Source organism: Dama dama, chromosome 30 (genome assembly GCF_033118175.1).
Source record: "Dama dama isolate Ldn47 chromosome 30, ASM3311817v1, whole genome shotgun sequence".
Taxonomy (NCBI): domain Eukaryota; kingdom Metazoa; phylum Chordata; class Mammalia; order Artiodactyla; family Cervidae; genus Dama; species Dama dama.
This window is the reverse complement of record NC_083710.1, coordinates 75,727,464-75,748,733: the sequence shown is the minus strand read 5'-3', so window position 1 is coordinate 75,748,733 and position 21,270 is coordinate 75,727,464. Positions and strand designations below refer to the sequence as shown.

Here is a 21,270-nt window from a genome sequence, read left to right as displayed (position 1 = left end):
ACCCCATGGACTGCAGCATGCCAGGATTCCCTGTCCATCGCCAACTCCTGGAGCTTGCTCAAACTCATGTCCATTGAGTCAGTGATGCCATCCAACCGTCCCCTTCTCCTCCTGCCTTCAATCTTTCCCAGCATCAGGGCATTTTCCAATGAGTCAGCTCTTCACATCAGATAGCCAAAGTATTGAAGCTTCAGCTTCAGCATCAGTCCTTCCAGTGAATATTCAGGGTTGATTTCCTTTAGGATTGACTGGTTTGATCTTGCAGTCCAAGGGACTCTCAAGAATCTTCTCCAACACCACAGTTCAAAAGCATAAATTCTTCAGCTGTATTGTACTCATCAGATATTTTCCCCATTTTTCCTACCGTCCCACTTGAAAGGACTTCCCAAACCATAGCAAGAGTGAGTAAGTATAGAGCAAAGCCAGAAGATACTATGTCTATTGCTCTGTCCCTCATTTGGACAATATCAGTTTAGAAATGAGTTTATGCACTTGTATGTCATGGGCTGATATGTGTCAGGAGAAGATACTCAAAACGTTATCCCTCCCCAACCAAGAGCCATTTGTCTTTACAGTGTCTTGCTACCTGCAGAGATGGAGAAAGTCTGTTAGTCTGGTTGCTTGAATTTACTTGTCTAAGTGCAAAAACTTACATTACTCTTCCTTCCAAATGAATAGGAAGCAGTTATACTTGTGTCTCAACACCCCAATTTAGGGAACTTAGGAAGCTGAGAACAGACTCTGCAGAGGGGGAGCCCAGTGCTGTTTCTTTGAGTTGCCTCTCTTAGCTGAGCCAGGCCCACACCATATTCCCTGGATTCCTGGTCCCTGTGATCCTGGAAGCAGCAGAGAGCTTCCATGGTCGTCTCTCTTCCTCCCAGGCTCATCCCCGTCACTGCTGACCCCACATGAACAGGTCAGAACTGGGGGAGATGGGATGGTAACAAGGACCTGGGTAGGAGCAGAGACAGGGGAGTGGGGACATAGACCATCAGTCCTGGGGGGAACTTTCAAAGATGAATACTGCGTTATTAAGAAGGTACTCCTCAACTTTTGTTCAAAATTTTAGGAATACTCTAAAACAAAACTTCTTAAAAAATTTCCTGAAACACAACAGGTAGCTGAAGTATGTGTGTTCTTTATGCTCAGGATCTGAAGTAGTTAAATATGTCCCCCAGAAAGAATACCAACTGAGATTATATGCAGGGAGTAGCCTGCTTACTTGAAAGAACCTGGAAAATGTAGGGGAGATGGAGAAGGGAAGGAGGAAGAATATTGGGGACCAGCCTCCCCTCACCTGGCTATGTTGCTTGTGTAAAACTCATGAAGACAGCTGAAGGATGAGAAATCATCTGCATGTGCGAATCTTAAGGTTGATAATTCCAAAGAGTAATACGTTTCTATAAAAATTTGAAGTAGAATGATGGTTATTCCCCTGACAAGGAATGCTTAACATTGTTTAGATGGTTGTTTAGTCTTTGATCCTAAATTCGAGTTTTAAGGGAAACCTTAAATTTGGGTCTTGAGATTTTGTAGTTCAGTTCAGTATTCATTCTGAAATATTGTATGACCAGTGATTTTCAGTGCTTTGGAAGCATATTGGCCACTTATTCAACTTTGTGCAAATAAATCTCCCTTTATAATGTCTTTTTAATTGTGGATTTTTCTCAGGGGTATGTCTTTTTTTGCTGGCACACCCTGAGTTTTCTGTATTCATTTCTCTCTCACCAGACTTAAAACTGAGAACATATTGAAGGAAGGTTCAGAAGGCTTCCTGAGTATCATTCTTCTTAATGACTAGGGAAAAGAAATATCTGTCTTCATCTTTTCTCTCAGGCTTTTGTGAAGTGAGGAGGAAAGTCCAGCCCCAAGGCCAGGTGAGATTTGAACGTGGTGATTCTGAGCAATTCCAGGCACTTGTGGAAGAGTCAGGTCTCCTCTTCTTCCCACACGTGTGCCTCCCCTTGTTCTGCCCCCTTCACTGAAATTACCATGTTGGGCTCTTCTCTTCTGCCCATATTCTTATGACCTGGCTTACTGAACCTTCCAGAAGAAAATGTAAATGGCCTACATGAGGTTATGTACATACAAGATTCTCTCTTGAGGCCAAGAGGAGGCACATATTTCCAGAGTAATTTACTTGTGGTTCCTCCTGAAGCAGACGAATAGGAAGAACTATTCAAATTAAAGTGTCATGACACAGGTCACAGTGGGTTTCAGGTCCTCCTGGCCTTGCGGTTAATAACGAAGTTCTGTGAGGCAGGTCATCCTGACACACAAGCAAGAGAATGTGGGGATCAGCTAATACCAAAATCAGAGGTGATCTCTCCATGGACAGAAGTGCTGCAGACCCCAGGAGCTGATGTTCCCCTTAACATGTGGGGATGTTCATTTCACACATGTGGAGTGGTTCCAGATCCTAGAAGACAGTCTGACCAGTGGAGAGAATAGCCTAGTTTATTCTTCAGTGCTAATGTGTAAATATTTAATGGTTTGCTTCAAGGCACAAACCTCTACTAATCATGCTGTTTGTGTTTCCCAGTCACACCAGGATTGACAGCTAATTTATGTAGATCTTGATGTTAAGTTTCTCATGTAATTATTTCCTCAGTTTGTGTGTGTGTGTTTAAGCAGATATTTATTACCAGGGTGGTATTTTTTAAAAAAAAATAAAATCTTCCTTTGTCTTCAGTTTTTTCCTTAAGATGAAAAAAACTTCTTCAGTACTTTCTTCTGTTAGTGTTCAGTAGTCCAGAAGATGTTTTGTAGCACACTTTGTACAATGAAAAATTATTTTAGAGATTCTTTGTAAACATACATTTGCAACTTTATTATTAATAATTAATGAATTTAGATGTTTTTGTATTTTACTTTTGATATTCTATACACATTGGAATAACACGAAAAGAGGTTAAGGTAATAACATTCACTATTTTGGGGTATTTAGGAACCTGTTTTATTCACTGGAACAATGAGGAAAAATCTGGATCCCTTTAATGAGCATATGGATAATGAACTGTGGAATGCCTTAGAAGAGGTAATTTATTAATAGTAACTGTAATTAACTTGTTAGCATCAGTATCTGGGTGTTTACATTTAGAACATTGCAGATAATTACGGGGAGCGTATCAGTTTCACTGTTTTCGGTAACCTTCTAGGAAAACACTGCTGATGTGGGTGTGTTTAAAAATGTGTGTATTTTTTTAAATTTATTTTTATTAGTTGGAGGCTAATTACTTTACAATATTGTAGTAAAATGTGTGTATTAATGATGATGAAAATTAACAATATAATGTGACATGTTTTCATTTTAGCTATTTCCCTAGAACCCTGAACAAATAGACACATTATCTTGTCCTTAGCAGAGTACTCAACTATACCTTAAAACTGTGGGATCAAATTCTATTAGTGACCTAGTGAATTAATGACTCCATTACACTCCAATATTCATTTTATTCCTTTGGTCTTAGGAAACATCTACTAAGTGGAGACAATAGTAGTTTTTCCTTATTAACTAAAAGATATAAACAAGATCATGCTGATAAACTGTAGAAGTTTCATAGGAAAGTGTTTATAAAGGTAAATTATGTAGTCGGAATTAATAATGATTATTTACTGGCAATTATGTCATTTTAATGCTGTAGCATTAATGCTGATAACAAAACCCTGGAATATCTGCTCAGCTTTTATATGGGTAGGTTCATTTCTAGAGAATTTTCTGTTATTTGTGTCATGTTTTCCCTTGTCCCGCTTCTTTGAATTTTCTCATCCTTGCATGAAAAAAAAATTTGACTATTAAGTTGCTGTCAGTTTGTATACAAACTATTTTGTGAATTTGCACTCCTTTTACAAATCAGTTCTACTGATGGCAGAAACCCTAGACTTCTTTTTTTTTAATTTATTTATTTTAGTTGAAGGCAAATTACTTTACAATATTGTAGCGCTTTTGCCATATATAGTCTTCTGCTTTTAAAAAGTAAGAATGAGCATTCCTATACATTAATGATGAAAGATCAGAAAGAGAAGTTGCAAAAAACAATCCCATTTGCCATTGCAACAAAAAGAATAAAATACCTAGCAATAAACCTACCTAAGGAGACAAAAGACCTATACTCATGAAACTACAAGATACCAACAAAAGAAATCAAAGACGAGGCAAACCAGATGGAGGGATATACCATGTTCTTGGATTGGAAGAAACAATATTGTGAAGACTATACTACCCAAAGAATCTACAGATTCAATACAATTCCTGACAAATTACCAATGGTATCTTTCATAGAATTAGAACCAAAGATCTTACAGTTTTAATGGAAACACAAAAGACCCCAAGTAGCCAAAGCAGTCTTAAGAAAGAAAAACAAAGCTGGATAAAATAGGTTCCCTGACTTCAGAATATATTATTGAGTTGGCCAAAAATTTGTTACATAAAATTTTATGGAAAAACTTAAATGAACTTTTTCACCAGTTCAGTACAGAGCTAGAGTAATCAAGTTGGTATGCCACTGGCACAAAAACAGAAATACAGATCAATGGAGCTGGCTAGAGAGCCCAGAGATGAACTCACAAACCTGCAGTCAACTAACCTGTGACAAAGGAGGCAAGAATATGCAATTGAGAAAAGATAGTCTTTTCAGTAAGTGGTGCTGGGAAAACTGGACAGCTATGTGTGAAAGAATAAAATTAGAACACCCCCTGATACCATATACAAAAATAAACTCAAAGTGGATTGAAAACCTAAATGTAAGACCAGATACTATAAGACTCTTAGAGGAAAACACAGGGAAAACACTACCTAAATAACTACTAAATGTTTGATTGATCTTTTCATTTCAGAGAAGTGTGGCATATTTGTTTAATCTTTTTGTTGTTGTTGTTGCTGTTGTTACACAAATCTGAGAGATTGGTTGCTCACATTGATTTGAATTGATGTGTTTGTCATTTAGTGTCACCCTTCCAGGGAAGCTCTGAAATCTGTAACATACAGATGAATCTTGACTATGAGCAGACATATTTGGAGGTACGACCATTTCCAGCCAGTAATTCTGGCTTCTGAAGGATGTCACCACTGAATCTTTATACACCCATCCTGCTTTTCAGCAGCATGTGGATTTTGTTTTCTTAAATTGGGTCGATTGCTTCACCTTCTCCTGCCTGAAAACCAGTGCATCTCTGATTTCATTTAAGTTTATGAGTCTTTTACAGTAAAATTCTACAAGAGAAGAGATGTGTAGAGCGGTTAACTGTTAAATGTAAAGAACGACAAAATGATCCACGACTCTTGAATTCATAAGACAAATTTAATGGTAAAATTGGAACACATCTTAAAAAAATAACTGTAAGTACTGGTAAATTATTTTTCTATTTGTTTCCCAGATTGATACCCTTTTTCACAGATTCTCAGGTAGAATTACTCTAGAATTTTAGAACATATTGTTCTATGGACAGACAGACAATCTAAATTATAAAAATGCTGAAGTAGTAGATAATACTAAGATCTACTTCTAATTAAACTACATTTGGAACTTTCTATGAAAAGAAAGAAATGTGAGTGTATTTCACAAAGTGAAGTGTGTGGTTTCCATGCATTGCTTCTGGAATTAACCCTGTTAACTTTGGTGATATCACTTACAGAAATCATCCCATCATTATATTTCTCTTGGAATTGATTCCTTATGACTATTTTAAAAGAAAATTTACCAAACCATTCATTGAAAAACATACAAATGTGATAAAGAAATAATTGCTAGAGGATCAGGATAAAGGGGTGATTTATCACTCTAAGTTATTGTTGTTCAGTTCCTAAGTCACCTCTGACTCTTTGTGACCCCATGGACTACAGCATGCCAGGCTTCCCTGTCCCTCACCATCTCCTGGAGTTTGCCCAAGTTCATGTCCATTGAATAGATGATGCCATCCAGCCATCTCATCCTCTGTCTCCCTCTTCTCCTTCTGCCTTCAATGTTTCCCAGCATCAGTGTCTTTTCCAATGAGTCAACTGTTTGCATCAGGTGGCTAAAATATTGGAGCTTCAGCTTCCACATCAGTCTTTCCAGAGAATATTCAGGGTTGATTTCCTTTAAGATTGACTAGTTTGATCTCCTTGTTTTCCAAGGGACTCTCAATAGTGTTCTCCAGTACCACAGTTCAAAAGCATCTATTCTTCAGCGCTCTTTTATTGTCCAGCTCTCGCATCTGTACATGACTACTGGAAAGACCATGCTGCTGCTGCTGCTGCTAAGTCGCTTCAGTCATGTCTGACTCTGTGTGACCCATAGATGGCAGCCCACCAGACTCCGCCATCCCTGGGATTCTCCAGGCAAGAACACTGGAGTGGGCTGCTGTTTCCTTCTCCAATGCATGAAAGTGAAAAGTGAAAGTGAAGTTGCACAGTCGTGTCCGACTCTTCGCGACCCCATGGACTGCAGCCCACCAGGCTCCTCTGCCCATGGGATATTAGGTTTGATTATATGGACCTTTGTCAGCAAAGTGATATCTTTGCTTTTTAACACACTGTCTAGTTTTGTCATAGCTTTCCTGCCAAGAAACAACCATCTTCTAATTTCAAGGCTACAGTTACCATCTGCACCGATTTTAGAGCCCAAGAAGAAGAAATCTGTCACTGCTACCTATTCCTGTTCTATTTGCCATAAAATGATGGGACTGGATGCCATGATTTTAGTTTTCTTAATGTTGAGTTTTAAGTCAACTTTTTCACTCTCCTCTTTCACCCTCATCAAGACGTATCACTAACTCAATGAAGTCAGTTTTTAAGTGAACCAAAAACCCTAGTTATTAATTTGTATGTCATGCCTAACTGGATATGTGAACCCAAACTCACAGAGTTAACCTGAGAATGAATAGGAGGGAACCACCATGTTTTCCTCTTTATAAATTTCAATTAAAAGGAAAAGATGGCTTAAAATTTTTTTAAGGTCCTCTAGTGTTTCCTCCTCCTTCCTTGGCAGAAGTGGACATTCAGAAGGAAGACAATTCTATGGATACTGCCTGTCTCATTTTGTTTATTTTTCTAAATATGCTGAAAATACATTTTTCTTGTACTGAAAACTTGCCAACTTACTGTAAGCTGATAAAAGTTCATCAGAAATTACTGCTATTGGGGTGCTAAAAAAAGGCACATACAAAAATATAACATGAGTAGTACCTGAAGATGAAGCACTTTATCACTCAGAGGTTAAAAGGTCATAGTAGATAAAACTCTGGAAATGAATCATTGACATGTTGCTTCTGTTAAAAAGCAAAAACAAAACACCTTAGATACTGGGATTTGGAATTAAGAGTAGAGATTGGGGGTTCCCCAGTTGCTCATGGATAAAGAGTCTACCTACAATAAAGGAGAAGTGGGATTGATCCCTGAGTTGGGAGGATTCCCTGGAGGAGGAAATGGTAACCCACCCCAATATTCTTGCCTGGGAAATCTCATTGACATGGAACCTGGAGGGCTACAGTCCATAAGGTCCACGACTTAGCAACTAAACAATAACAAAAATGTCCTGTCAAAACTGGGAAGAAATTGTGTGGTTAAATGTCTGACGTTGATAGTGTCTCTGTTAGGACACAAGTGTGTCTCATCACGCAGGAAACCAAGATATAGAAATCTGGGCATCAGCAGTCTCTGCATCAGGAACCATGTGGTTCAGTCCTTGCAGTGGAAACAGGTCACATGTCCATTTCCCTGGGCTTTGTATTAGGTGAACTTCCTTTACTGCTGGCCCTGCTCTAGTAAAAGTTCTTCCCCATCTGTTGATTGCATTTCAGTGTCTCCTTCTGGCCCACACCAGATTTTCTCTTTGAAAAGTAAGAAAGTTCCACAAAATTTGGGAACCACTTGACATCTGTGTTCACCTCCTGTGAGGGGCATCAGCACTTACTACACATAGTAAACACAATGATGATGGAAACAGGGTGCCTTATAAGTTCAATTTATTATTTTTCAGTTTTGCTTTATTCTATTATTTTCCCAAGCTCAAAAACAATGAGGTATTCTATACTGAGATGTATAGGTTTGAATAGTAGTTATTTGTTCTATTTTCCTTAAATTATAACTTTTTCAGTGCTTTCCTTTGTTTAAAGTGTGATATGATGTCTTGAAGCCAGTTAATTGTTATAAGAATATATCCTTTTTACAATTACACTTAATAAGAAAACAGTTTTATATATACATTATTTATCCATATGAATTTAGTTTCTAATTTATAGGAACAGGTATGTCACACAATTAGAGTCACTTATGTCTTCATTCATGTTGTTGCTGTTTGCCGCATCTGACTCTTCTGCAACCCCATGAACTGTAGCCCGCCATGCTCCTCTGTCCATGGGATTTCTCAGCCAAGAATGCTGGAGTGGGCTGAGATTTCCTTAGCCAGGGGATCTCACCCAGGATCGAACCCAAGTCTCCTGCTTGGCAGGAGGATTCTTTACCACTGAGCCACGAGGGAAGCCCACTTTCATCCAGCCAACAGATATCTACTAAGAGCTTGTCAGGCAATGTTGCAGATTCTGGGGCTATCACAGTCATCAAGAGACAAAATGTCTGTCTTTCTTGAGCTGAAATTCTCCTGGAGAAGTTGAAAAGCAAGCCAATGCATATGTAACGAAATCTCAGTGCTGATAGATGCAAAAGAGAAAAGTGAAGCAGAACTTGAGGAGGGGCAAGCTGATATCATTATTAATAATGGGTAATATCTATTGATCTGTTACAAATTCTACATGCTCTGATTCATTTAATATTCTTAACAATGTTAAGAGGTACACACCTTTATAATTATGATATTATAGTCTTAGAGTTTAGGAAGCTAAGATAGAGTAGGTTCAGGAACTTGCCCAGTTGGCACAGCCAGGCAAGACTTATCCCCAGGCTGCCTGGCTTCAAGTCTCCAATTTATTTTTGTTTGGCTGCAAAAAAATAGTCAACAAAAGAGTCTAAAATGCAGTACTTCGGTGCAATCTCAAAAATTACAGAATGATCTCAGTTCATTTCCAAGGGAAACCATTCAGTATCACAGTAATCCAAGTCTATGCCCCAACCACTAGTGCCAAAAAAGCTGATTTGAACAGCTTGATGAAGAGCTAGAAGACTTTCTAGAACTAAAACCAAAAAAGATGTCTTCTTAATCATAGGGGACTGAAATGTGATAGTAGGAAGTAAAGAGATACCTGGAGTAACAGGCAAGTTTGGCCTTGGAGTACAAAATGAAGCAGGGCAAAGGCTAACAGAGTTTTGCCAAGAGAGTGTGCTGGTCATAACAAACACCCTCTTCCAACAACACAGGCAACAACTCTACACATGGACATCACCTGATGGTCAATACCAAAATCAGATTGATTATATTCTTTGCAGCCAAAGATGGAAAAGCTCTATACAGTCAGCAAAAAGACCGGCCCTTGACTATGGCTCAGATCATGAACTCCTTATTGCAAATCTCAGGCTTAAATTGAAGAAAGTAAGGAAAACCATAAGGCAATTCCACTATGACCTAAAACAAATTCCTTACAAATTATACAGTGGAAGTGAAAAGTAGATTCAAGGGATTAGTTCTGAAGTGCCTGAAGATCTATGGACAGAGGTTTGTAACACTCTACAGGAGGTGGTGAACAAAACCATCCCCAAGAAAAAGAAATGCAACAAGGCAAATTGGTTGTCTGAGAATGCCTCACAAATAGCTGAGAAAAGAAGAGAAGCTAAAGGCAAAGGAGAAAAGGAAAGATATACCCATCTCAAAGCAGAGTTCCAAAGAATAGCACAGAGAGATAAGAAAGCCTTCCTAAATGATCAATGCAAAGAAATAGAAAAGGAAAGACCAGAGATTTCTTCAAGAAATTAGCAATACGAAGAGAACATTTCCTGCAAAGATGGGCACAATAAAGTGCAGAAACGGTATGGACCTAACAGAAGCAGAAGATAGTAAGAATCAGTGGCAAGAATGCATGGAAGAACTATTAAAAAAAAAAAAAAATCTTAATGACCCAAATAACTACAATGAGGTGATCACTCACTTAGAGACAGACATCCTGGAACACAAAGTCAAGTGGGCCTTAGAAAGCATCATGATGAAGAAAGCTAGTGGTGACAGAATTCCAGCTGATCTAGTTCAAATCCTAAAAGATGATGCTGTGAAAGTGCTGCACTCAATATGCCAGCAAATTTGAAAGACTCAGCAGTGGCCACAGGACTGGAAAAAGTCAGTCTTCATTCCCATCCCAAAGAAAGGCAGTGCCAAAGAATGTTTAAATTGCCACACAATTGCACTCATTTCACATGCTAGCAAAGTAATACTCAAAATCCTTCATGCTAGCCTTCAATAGTACATGAACCAAGAACTTCCAAATGTACAAACCATATTTAGAAAATCCAGAGGAACCAGAGATCAAATTGCCAACATCCATTGGATCATCAAAAAAGCAACAGAATTTCAGAAAAACATATGCTTCATTGACTACACTAAGGCCTTTGACTATGTGGATCACAATAAATTGTGGAAAATTTTTAAAGAGATAGGAATATCAGACCACCTTACCTGCCTCCTGTGAAACCTGTATGCAGGTCAAGGAGCAACAGTTAGAACCTGACATGGAACAACTTGTTCCAAAGCAACAATTTGGACTGGTTCCAAGTTGGGAAAGGAGTATATCAAGGCTATACATTGTCACCTTGCTTATTTGACTTATATGCAAAGTACATCATGTGACATGCTGGGCTGGATGAAGCACAAGCTGGCATCAAGATTGCTGGGAGAAATATCAATAATATCAGACATGCATTTGACACCACACTAATCATACAAAGTGAAGAGGGACTAAAGAGCCTCTTGATAAAAGTGAAAGAGGAGTGTGAAAAAGCTGGCTTAAAATTCAACATTCAAGAAACTAAGATCATGCCATCCTGTCTCATCACTTTATCACAGTAGATGGGGAAACAGTGGAAACAATGACAGACTTTATTTCCAAAATCACTGCAGATGGTGACTGCAGCCATGAAATTAAAAGATGCTTGCTCCTGGGAAGAGGAGCTATAACAAACCTAGACAGAATATTAAAAGGCAGAGACATCACTTTGCTGACAAAGTCCATGTAGTCAAAACTATGGTTTTCCCAGTAGTCATGTATCATGAGAGTTGGACCATAAAGAAGGCTGAGCACTGAAGAACTGATGCTTTTGAACTGTGGTTATGGAGAAAATTGAGAGTCCCTTAGACAGCAAGGAGATCAAACCAGTCAATCCTAAAGGAAATCAAGCCTGAATTTTCCTTGGAAGGACTGATGATGAAGCTGAAGCTCCAATACTTTGGCCACCCGATGTGAAGAGACGACTCATTGGAAAAGACTGATGTTGGGAAAGATGGAAGGCAAATGGATAAGGGTACAAAAGAGGAAAGATGGTTGGATGACATCACCGATTTAATGGACCTGAGTTTAAGCAAACTCCAAGCAATAGTGAAAGATTAGGAACACTGGTGTGCTGCTGTCCATGGGGTTGCAAAGTGTTGGGCATAACTCGGTGACTGGATGACAACCTGTATCCATATGCTGGGAGAAATAGGATGTTGTGTTTTATTTTTCATGTGTTTTCATTCACTACAATGCATTTATGACACTGAAGAAAATGCACTTGACTGGTCTACTATTTGTAGGATTAAACTTCAGGAAGAACTATCATCAGAATGGGTTCCAGGATTACTAATATATAAGGGGCAGTTTGCCATTTCTTGAACTTGCATACATTAAACTTTAGAAAATAGTAAAGGGCCAATAAGCTCATATCCTCAGAGAACCAGATTTTCTGTAAAATTGTTGCAAGTTTTTCTCTAGTGTATCAACTTCTATGCAAAATGTACTTTGGGGAACTTGACTCAACCATAAAGATCCTTTTAACTTTTCTGGTTAAATCACATTGGGAGAAATAGCTTCACTTTATGAGAGACTTCCTTAATTAACCCCTAGGTGGAGTTTCCGGTGGATATCCTTTGGTGGGAATGGGGGACACTGATACCAAGGGAACATTTCATGCAAAGATGGGCTCGATAAAGGATGGAAATGGTAGGGACCTAACAGAAGCAGAAGAAATAAAGACGAGTTGGCAAGAATACACAGAAGAACTGTACAAAAAAGATCTTCACGACCCAGAAAACCACGATGGTGTGATCATTCACCTAGAGCCAGACATCCTGGAATGTGAAGTCAAGTGGGTCTTAGAAAGCATCACTATGAACAAAGCTAGTGGAGGTGATGGAATTCCAGGTAAGCTATTTCAAATCCTGAAAGATGATGCTGTGAAAGTGCTGCATTCAACATGTCTGCAAGTGTGGAAATCTCAGCAGTGGCCACAGGACTGGAAAAGGCCCGTTTTCATTCCAATCCCAAAGAAAGGCAATCCCAAAGAATGCTCAAACTACCACAAAATTGCACTCATCTCACACTCTCAGTTCAGTTCAGCCTCTCAGTCGTGTCAGACACTTTGCAGCCCCATGAATTGCAGCACGCCAGGCCTCCCTGTCCATCACAAACTCCCAGAGTTTACTCAAACCCATGTCCATCGAGTTGATGATGCCATCCAACCATCTCATCTTCTGTTGTCCCCTTCTCCTCCTGCCCCCAATCCCTCCAAGCATCAGGGTCTTTTCCAATGAGTCAGCTCGTCGCATCAGGTGGCCAACGTATTAGAATTTCAGCTTCAACATCAGTCCTTCCACTGAACACTCAGGACTGATCTCCTTGAGGATGGACTGGTTGGACTTCCTTGCAGTCCAAGGGACTCTCAAGAGTCTTCTTCAACACCACAGTTCAAAAGCATCAATGTTTCAGTGCTCAACTTTCTTCACAGTCCAACTCTCACATCCATATGTGACCACTGGAAAAACCATAGCCTTGACCAGATGGACCTTTGTTGGCAAAGTAATGTCTCTGCTTTTTAATATGCTGTCTAGGTTGGTCATCACTTTCCTTCCAAGGAGTAAGCGTCTTTTAATTTCATGGCTGCAGTCACCATCTGCAGTGATTTTGGAGCCCCCCAAAATAAAGTCTGACACTGTTTCCACTGTCTCCCCATCGACTTCCCATCACACGCTAGTAATGCTCAAAATTCTCCAAGCCAGGCCTCAGCAATATGTGAACCGTGAACTTCCACATATTCAAGCTGGTTTTAGAAAAGACAGAGGAACCAGAGATCATATTGCCAACATCCACTGGATCATTGTAAAAGCAAGAGAGTTCCAGAAAAACATCTATTTCTGCTTTATTGAGTATGCCAAAGCCTTTGACTGTGTGGATCATAATAAACTGTGGTAAATTCTGAAAGAGATGGGAATACCAGACCACCTGACCTGCCTCTTGAGAAACCTGTATGCAGGTCAGGAAGCAACAGTTAGAACTGGACATGGAACAGCAGACTGGTTCCAAACAGGAAAAGGAGTATGTCAAGGATGTATATTGTTACCCTGCTTATTTAACTTCTACGTAGGGTACATCATGAAAAACACTGGGCTGGAAGAAGCACAAGCTGGAATCAAGATTGCCTGGAGAAATATCAATAACCTCAGATATGCAGATGACACCACCCTTATGGCAGAAAGTGAAGAAGAACCTCATGAAAGTGAAGAAGAACCTCATGAAAGTGAAGAAGAACCTCATGAAAGTGAAGGAGGAGAGTGAAATAGTTGGCTTAAAGCTCAACATTCAGAAAACTAAGATCATGGCATCTGGTCCCATCACTTCATAGGAAATAGATGGGGAAACAGTGTCAGACTTTATTTTTTGGGGCTCCAAAATCACTGCAGATGATGATTGCAGCCATGAAATTAAAAGAAACTTGTTCCTTATAAGGAAAGTTATGACCTACCTAGATAGCATATTAAAAAGCAGAGACATTACTTTTCCAGTAAAGGTCCATCTAGTCAAGGCTATGGTTTTTCCAGGAGTCATGTATGGATGTGAGTGTTGGGCTTTGAAGAAAGCTGAGCACTGAAGAATTGATGCTTTTGAACTGTAGTGTTGGAGAAGACTCTTGAGAGTCCCTTGGGCTGCAAGAAATCCAACCAGTCCATCCTAAAGGAGATCAGTCCTGGGTGTTCATTGGAAGGACTGATGTTGAAGCTGAAACTCCAATACTTTGGCAGCCTCATGCGAAGGGTTGACTCTTTGGAAAAGACCCTGATGCTGGGAGGGATTGGGGGCAGGAGGAGATGGGGACGACAGAGGATGAGATGGCTGGATGGCATCACCAACTCGATGGCCATGGGTTTGGGGTAGACTCTGGGAGTTGGTGATGGACAGGGAGGCCTGGCGTGCTGCAATTCATGGGGTCGCAAAGAGTTGGACACGACTGATTGACTTGAACTTGAGCTTGAGATCTTTCTGTCCTGAGTTGACTCCACCATCTTTCTCAGTGAACACCTATTGGAAGGAGCTCTCCCTATCACTAGGCTGTGTATGTAAGATACATAAGAAGGCCTGAGGATGTCAAAGCTCTAATGTCTAACAGGTGTGTCTACTTCAGTAGCAGTTTGCTTAGAAAAATGTCATTCTTTTTGTATCCACAGGTACAACTGAAAGAATCCATGAAAGGTCTTCCTGCTAAAATGAATAGTGAATTAGCAGAATCTGGATTGAACTTGAGTGTTGGTCAGAAACAACTGGTGTACCTTGCCAGGGCTATCCTCAGGAAAAATTTGATATTGATTATTGACAAAGCCACGTCATATGTGGATTCAAGGTAGGGAGCTGTTCTCCAGGAAATCTTGAATATGATTTGTAAATGTGGTAAATGAAAAACATTTAGTGAATCTTAGAAATGTTTCTAAGTGCTCTCTTGGCCTCATGGATATTTGTTGATAATATTAATTCCAGAAAACAAAGGAAAAAACCAAGACATGTTTATATGGTGTTAGTGTTGTTTTGAGGCACCCTAAGAAAGCTGAATTCCTAAATCCAGCTCCTGATAGTTTCAAGCAATTTTGAGGGAAGACTAATTTTCCATCATTTTATGGAAAAATAGTAAATTTCTAAGTAGACTTTTTATACTTAGTTTTTTAGGAACAAGACTATATGTTAAAGTATTGATTTTTAAAAATGTAAAAATATCATAGAATATTATTAAGTCTTAAATCTGCTTTTCCTGTCTTTACTGAACTAAATCAACTTCTTTGTTTCTAGAACTTATGAGTTCATACAAAAAAATGTTCGTGAGAGATTTGCCCGGTGCACTGTGCATTACACACAGGCTGAGCACCATTATTGACTGTGAATAGATAATGGTAAGACCCTCTCCACTTTAGTTGTTTCCATTTATGTTCCATTTTCAATGTATCATTCCGTGTAAAATTTGATAGGAACATCCATTAATTTTTCTCTTAGTTTCTTCTCTCATTCTTGAAAATCACTCAAGTACTTAACTATACTTTTAGAATGCACTATTAAATAATATATCCAATAATCTTATATTTTCATATTAAAAGTTTATTTGAATTGTCATGTTTTTTTATGACAGCCAAGCATTAAAATATTCAAAACCCAAGTTATAGCTCCATATTTTAGTGGGGTAGAACACAGTCATTTTCACTGTGTCATAGTTGTTTCAGCATTTTTGGATTCCCTTATCAAAAAATTAGCCTCTAGTTTAGACTGCCAGAAGGTTGATGGCAGGAGATTTTCTCAGGAGTCCATGAGAAGAAAAGGCCTAGTGAGAAAAACAGTATTTTAACTGAAAGGATTTAATATAAGGAATTTATTACATAGGGATTAGAGGGCTAGGATAGTGAAACACTGGGGTAATGATTTTAGAAGGCAGCTACCATATCCTAGGACAGATCTCCAGACCTAAGAACTCAGAAGAGAGGCCCTAAAGAATTGATGCTCAGACCTCCAAGGAGAGGTCGCTGTCTGGTTGTTGGTCATATTTGTGAAGGGGCAGGATGGGGCTGGTTCTCTATGTGCTAATAGCTGGGCGCTGGAGTCAGGTCCCAGTGCTGAGGTGATGCTAGTAGCAGAATCAGGTAGAACAGTAGCTGTGTTTTCCACCTTCAGTCGCCCTCTAGTGCCCCCTACTGGCAAAACCTAACAAAGGCCACCTCGCAAAAGAGTCTCTGAACTGTTGCAGTGACTTGCAGAGAACCAGCTTCTGCATCACAGATGAGAGTTTGGAAAGAAAGGCATATCAGGGATGAGAGACTAAATAAACAACCAGTGAGTCTCTTACACAATAGCTCTGTTCTGCACACATGGCAGGCTCCAGGCTTTCGTATCTGCGTATCTGTCTAGTATATTCCTTCCAGATTTGGTTGGCACTTTCTTCCTTAGTAATTTAATATTTCCTTCCTTAGCTTTATTTCCTTCCTCCATCTATTCCTTTTCTCTCTTTTTCATTTCCTCTCTTTCTTTGTCCTTTTCCTCTGTTGCTTGCTCAGTTTCAATAAATGTTAGGATGTGGCTTTATAAAATAAGGAAAGCATTCCTCAAAGGATAAACTTTGGCAGCAAATAATCTCAAGGAATGCAAGATACTTTAAGATATTTTGATGGTCCATACAAAACAGGCAATAATCACTAATGAGTGGTCAGTAATACCCACAGTTCTTTATGTCTGATGATAATAGAACTGTCTCTTTTGACTTGGGCAGTTCCTAGAATATCAGCTCCCACTCTACCTCACATGCATTGTCAGATGGGACATCAGTGGGGCACTGAGTAGACACCAGGCTGTCAGCACTGAGGCAGCGCCTGTAGCCTCACTCCCTGAGCTGGACGTGCACAGGGGTGAGCTCTGGGGAGGCAGACGATAGGAGTGGGGCATCCTCAACCAAAGGGATGCTCTAGGCTCCAAACAGTGCATCTGGTCACCTGAACTAGACATCACAGTAGGAAGTGGGCTCTACCTGCAGACTTTCACGAGGAATGGAGTGACATTCAAGACTGCTCAACACTGACTCTTAATTTCTAGAAATGTTTTGTGTCAAGCATCCTTAGTCGATCAGTTTGTGTTCTTGATGCTAATTGGAAAAGTAACCTTTTATTGCTAGATTTTACCTGTCACTTTGTTCTTACCTCTCAACATTGCATTTAAAATATTGTCCCCTAAAGCACCATTCTTCCATTATAAATAAATGATGCTGTGAAATTTACCTATGTCAAGCCCTTATCAGGCTTTAGACATAGCAGTAGAAAGAAGGCTTGATCTCCAGCTCAGTTAAGGGTCTGTTCAATTAAATTCTTTGCTCCTAAATGTACCCTGAAGATTTATTTTTGGTTTTTGGTATGGTAGCAGATTCTTTTTATCATCTAATTTTTAGAAATACTGTCACCTTGGAATGTGTGGTTGGTTAGGGAAACTGAGGAAGGACAGAATTTGGAGGACATGTCACCTGGTCTCTAGTCTTTCCCATTTTATTGTTTTCTTCTATTTCTTGGCATTGATCACTGAGGAAGGTTTTCTTATCTCTTCTTGCTATTCTTTGGAACTCTGTATTCAGATAAGTATATCTTTATTTTTCTCCTTTAGCTTCTCTTCATTTATCAGCTATTTAAATAACCTCAGATATGCAGATGACACCATCCTTATGGCAGAAAGCAAAGAGGAACTGAAGAACTAACATCTCGATGAACGTGAAAGAGGAGAGTGAAAAAGCTGACTTAAAACTCAGCATTCAAAAAACTAAGATCATGGCATCTAGTCCCATCACTTCATGGCAATAGATGGTGATAAAGTGGAAACAGTGACAGACTTTATTTTCTTGGGCTCCAAAATCACTGCAGATAGTGACTGCAGCCATGATATTAAGACACTTGTTCCTTGAAAGAAAAAATATGACCAACCTAGACAGTATATTAAAAAGCAGAGACGTTACTTTGCTGACAAAGGTCTGTCTAGTTAAAAGCTGTGTTTTTCCAGTAGTCATGTATGGATGTGAAAGTTGGACTATAAAGAAAGCTTAACGTCAAAGAATTGATGCTTTTGAACTGTGGTGTTGGAGAAGACTCTTGAGTCAGACAGGACTGAGTGACTAAACTGAGCTGAACTGCCACCTGGGCAGTCCTAAAGTGTTGTCACTCAGCACCTGATCTGCAGATGTGAACATCTGTATCCTCTGAACAAAGCAGCTTTGTTGCTATTATCAAAATATGTTCATTTATTTAATGCTTTACTTACTGATTCGTTGTTTAGTCTCTCAGTTGTGTCTGCCTCTTTGCCACCCCATGGACTGCAGCACACTAGGCTTCCATGTCCTTCACTATCTCCTGGAGCTTGCTCAAACTCATGTCCACTGAGTCAGTGATACCATCCAGCCAGCCTATCCTCTGTTGTCCCCTTCTTCTCCTGCTTTCAATCTTTCCCAGCATCAGGGTCTTTTCTAGTGAGTCAGCTCTTCACATCAGGGGGCCAAAGTATTGGGACTTCAGCTTTAGCATCAGTTCATTCAATGAATATTCAGGGTTGATTTCCTTTCGGATTGACTTGTTTGATCTTGCAGTCCAGGGACTCTCAAGAGTCTTCTCCAGCATCACAGTGCAAATGTATCAGTTCTTCAGTGCTCAGCCTTCTTTATGGTCCAACTCTCACATCCATACATGACTTCTGGAAAAATCATAGCTATGACTAGATGGACCTTTGTCAGCAAAGCAATGTCTCTGCTTTTTAATACACTGTCTAGGTTTGTCATAGCTTTTCTTCCAAAAAGCAAGTGTCTTTTACTTATCAATATCTCCTGATAAATTTCTATAATCTCAAATTTTTCTCTCTTGGTCAATGTCTATGAACAAACCTTTAAAGAACTTTTATGAAGTGATGTCCGGCCAGTCCCTCCCCAACTTTCTAGTTTTGTCTCACTCTGTTCTCCCTCCTTCCTTTATAGCTAAAACCACACTGACCGTCTTTCAGTTCTCCAGATTCAATCTTCACTCTCTTACAATGCGCTCTCTCTAGACTGTTGGCTTAGTCTAAGGTGCCTGAGGTAGAAATGGTGAGATGGTGGGACTTGGGGTAGATAAGGAAGAGAAGCCAGGTGGACTGCATGATGGATTGAACATGGGATCTGAGTGCAGAGAAAGAAGTTGATGTTGGTTTCTGGGTGAGTGGGGAAGACAGAGGGAGAAGGGAGATGCTAGGGTACTCTTTGGAGTCTGTCACCTTTGTGATGAATGACCTTGTTTCTAGGAAAGGATCTTACCCTTCACTGTGGAGCTGCCCTTCCCACTCCTCTGTTGGGAGACCTTCACTTTAGGGCTCCCTGGTTGAGGTCATCAGTGGTGTCGCAGGGAGGTCCCACCAGGAGATGTAAACTCGGCCACATGTTTATATCTTGTTCTCAACTGGTTGTGGTTGTTGACTCCTCTGGTAGGAATGGCAGGATTAGACCTCAGGGGACCTCTGCATCCCCCAGTTACAGAGTTGGGGATTGTCCTCTGTGCTCCATTCACTCCAGGTATAAAGTTTGTATATTTTTCTAGAGCTTCTGATTACCAGTTGACTTTCAATGCAGCAAAAACATCACCAGTAATGTTCCTTCTCAAATCTTTAACTTTTGAGGCAATCTTATTTTTATTGCTTGCTTTAGAAATATAGACATACAATGTTTTATTGTGCTTCCCAGATACCGCATTTTTTACAAATTGAGAGCTTGTCAAATACCTGCATTAAGCACCTCTATGGGTGCCATTTTCCCAACAGCATTTGCTCATTTTGTGTCTCTGTGTCACCTTTTGGTAATTCTCACAATATATCAAACATTTTCACTATCATTGCAGTTGCTCTGGTTATCTGTAACATCAATGATCTTTGGTATTACTACTAGGACTTATTGAAGTCTCTGATGATAGTTAATATTTCTTAGCAATACTTTATATTTATGTTAAGCTCTGTACATTGTTTTATTCAGACATAATGCTATTGCACAGATGCTTGGGTACAGTAAAATGTAAACATAGCTTCTATGTGCCCTGGGAAACCAGAAAATTCATGTGACTCACTTTACTGTGATGTTCATTATATTTTGGTATTCTGAAACTGAACCCACAATAGCTCTGAGGGATGCCTGTACCTGTTTCCTTTCTGGAAAATAAGTGGTTGTCTGTTCTGAAAGCTTTAAGGACATAAAGACAAGTCAATCTGCTACAAAGTCTAATGCTCTAGAGGGCAGGCGGCCAGCCTGGAGGAGGGGCTGCAGAAGTGACAGATGTTTGATTTTATTGAATCAAGACATTTCCCAACTCTGTGTATCTTATAAATAGCCCTCAAAGCTCAGAGTCTAAGAGCTAAAAGCATTAACTAATGATAACAACCCCAAAGGCCCTGGGCAGAATATAAAATGCTACAGACTGTTCAGTTCCAGTATCATAATCATGATTAAAGCTTTCATTTTTCTGAAAATGAAAGAGAACTTTTGTTATCTTCCTTTCCTATAACCATATAATAATGAAAGTTTGGGTTAGACCTTTGTGTACCTAGTAAAACAGAGTAATCAAGCCATTTAAATACCACCAATCCTACCACCCAAATTCTCCCTGCCCTACCCCTTTTTGAAATATTGTCTGAGTTATGTGTTACTGCGCTATGTGTGCTAACAGGTTTCTTTCTGCTGTTAACAGGTTTTGGATTCAGGGAAACAGAAAGAACATAATCAGCCAAATAATTTGCTGCAAGATAGAAACAGTCTATTTTACAAGATGGTGCAACAATTGGGTGAGGCGGAGGCTGCTGTCCTCAGTAAAATGGCAAAATAGGTGAGCCTGCTGCAGGAAGCTGTAATTAAAATTCACCTCCAGGATTCACTTTTCACAGGATCTCCACCAAGGGTCTGGGAACAAGCACTCTGTGTTCTTTTCAATAGAAGCCTCCAGAGAGGAAGCTTCATGACTGGGTCTTTAACAACACATGGCAGGTGGAAGGCACGTCTGCTGAGAATCTGCATCAGTGCTGGGGGTGGGGTCGGGATGTGTGCACCCTTCTGTGTGCGTGCACTTGTGCCTGAGACAGAGATTTTGGATTTGACTTTCCACACGTTCGGACTCTGGGTTCAGATTCTCATGGAACATAGAACATTTTCATTTTGCAGACCCTTTACATTCATTCTGATTGGTGCTCAGCACATTTGTGATACAAGTTCCATCAAGTAATATCTGGGAAATTTGAATTTAAGGGAAAAAAAAAAAAACCAAAAAACACTTGTAATATTTTGATTCTAGGGAGATCTTCCAGAGAAAGGTGTAGGTCTCTGTAGGTCTCTTCTGTTTCCTAGTCTGTAAAGAAAATTCTTACTTGAAATTA

At 39.6% G+C, this 21,270-nt stretch overlaps 1 pseudogene; it reads left to right on the top strand.

Moving 5' to 3' along the window:
• The first annotated feature begins 2,971 nt into the window (after positions 1-2,971).
• Positions 2,972-20,726, top strand: LOC133049369 (ATP-binding cassette sub-family C member 4-like; annotated as a pseudogene).
• Positions 20,727-21,270: the final 544 nt, after the last annotated feature.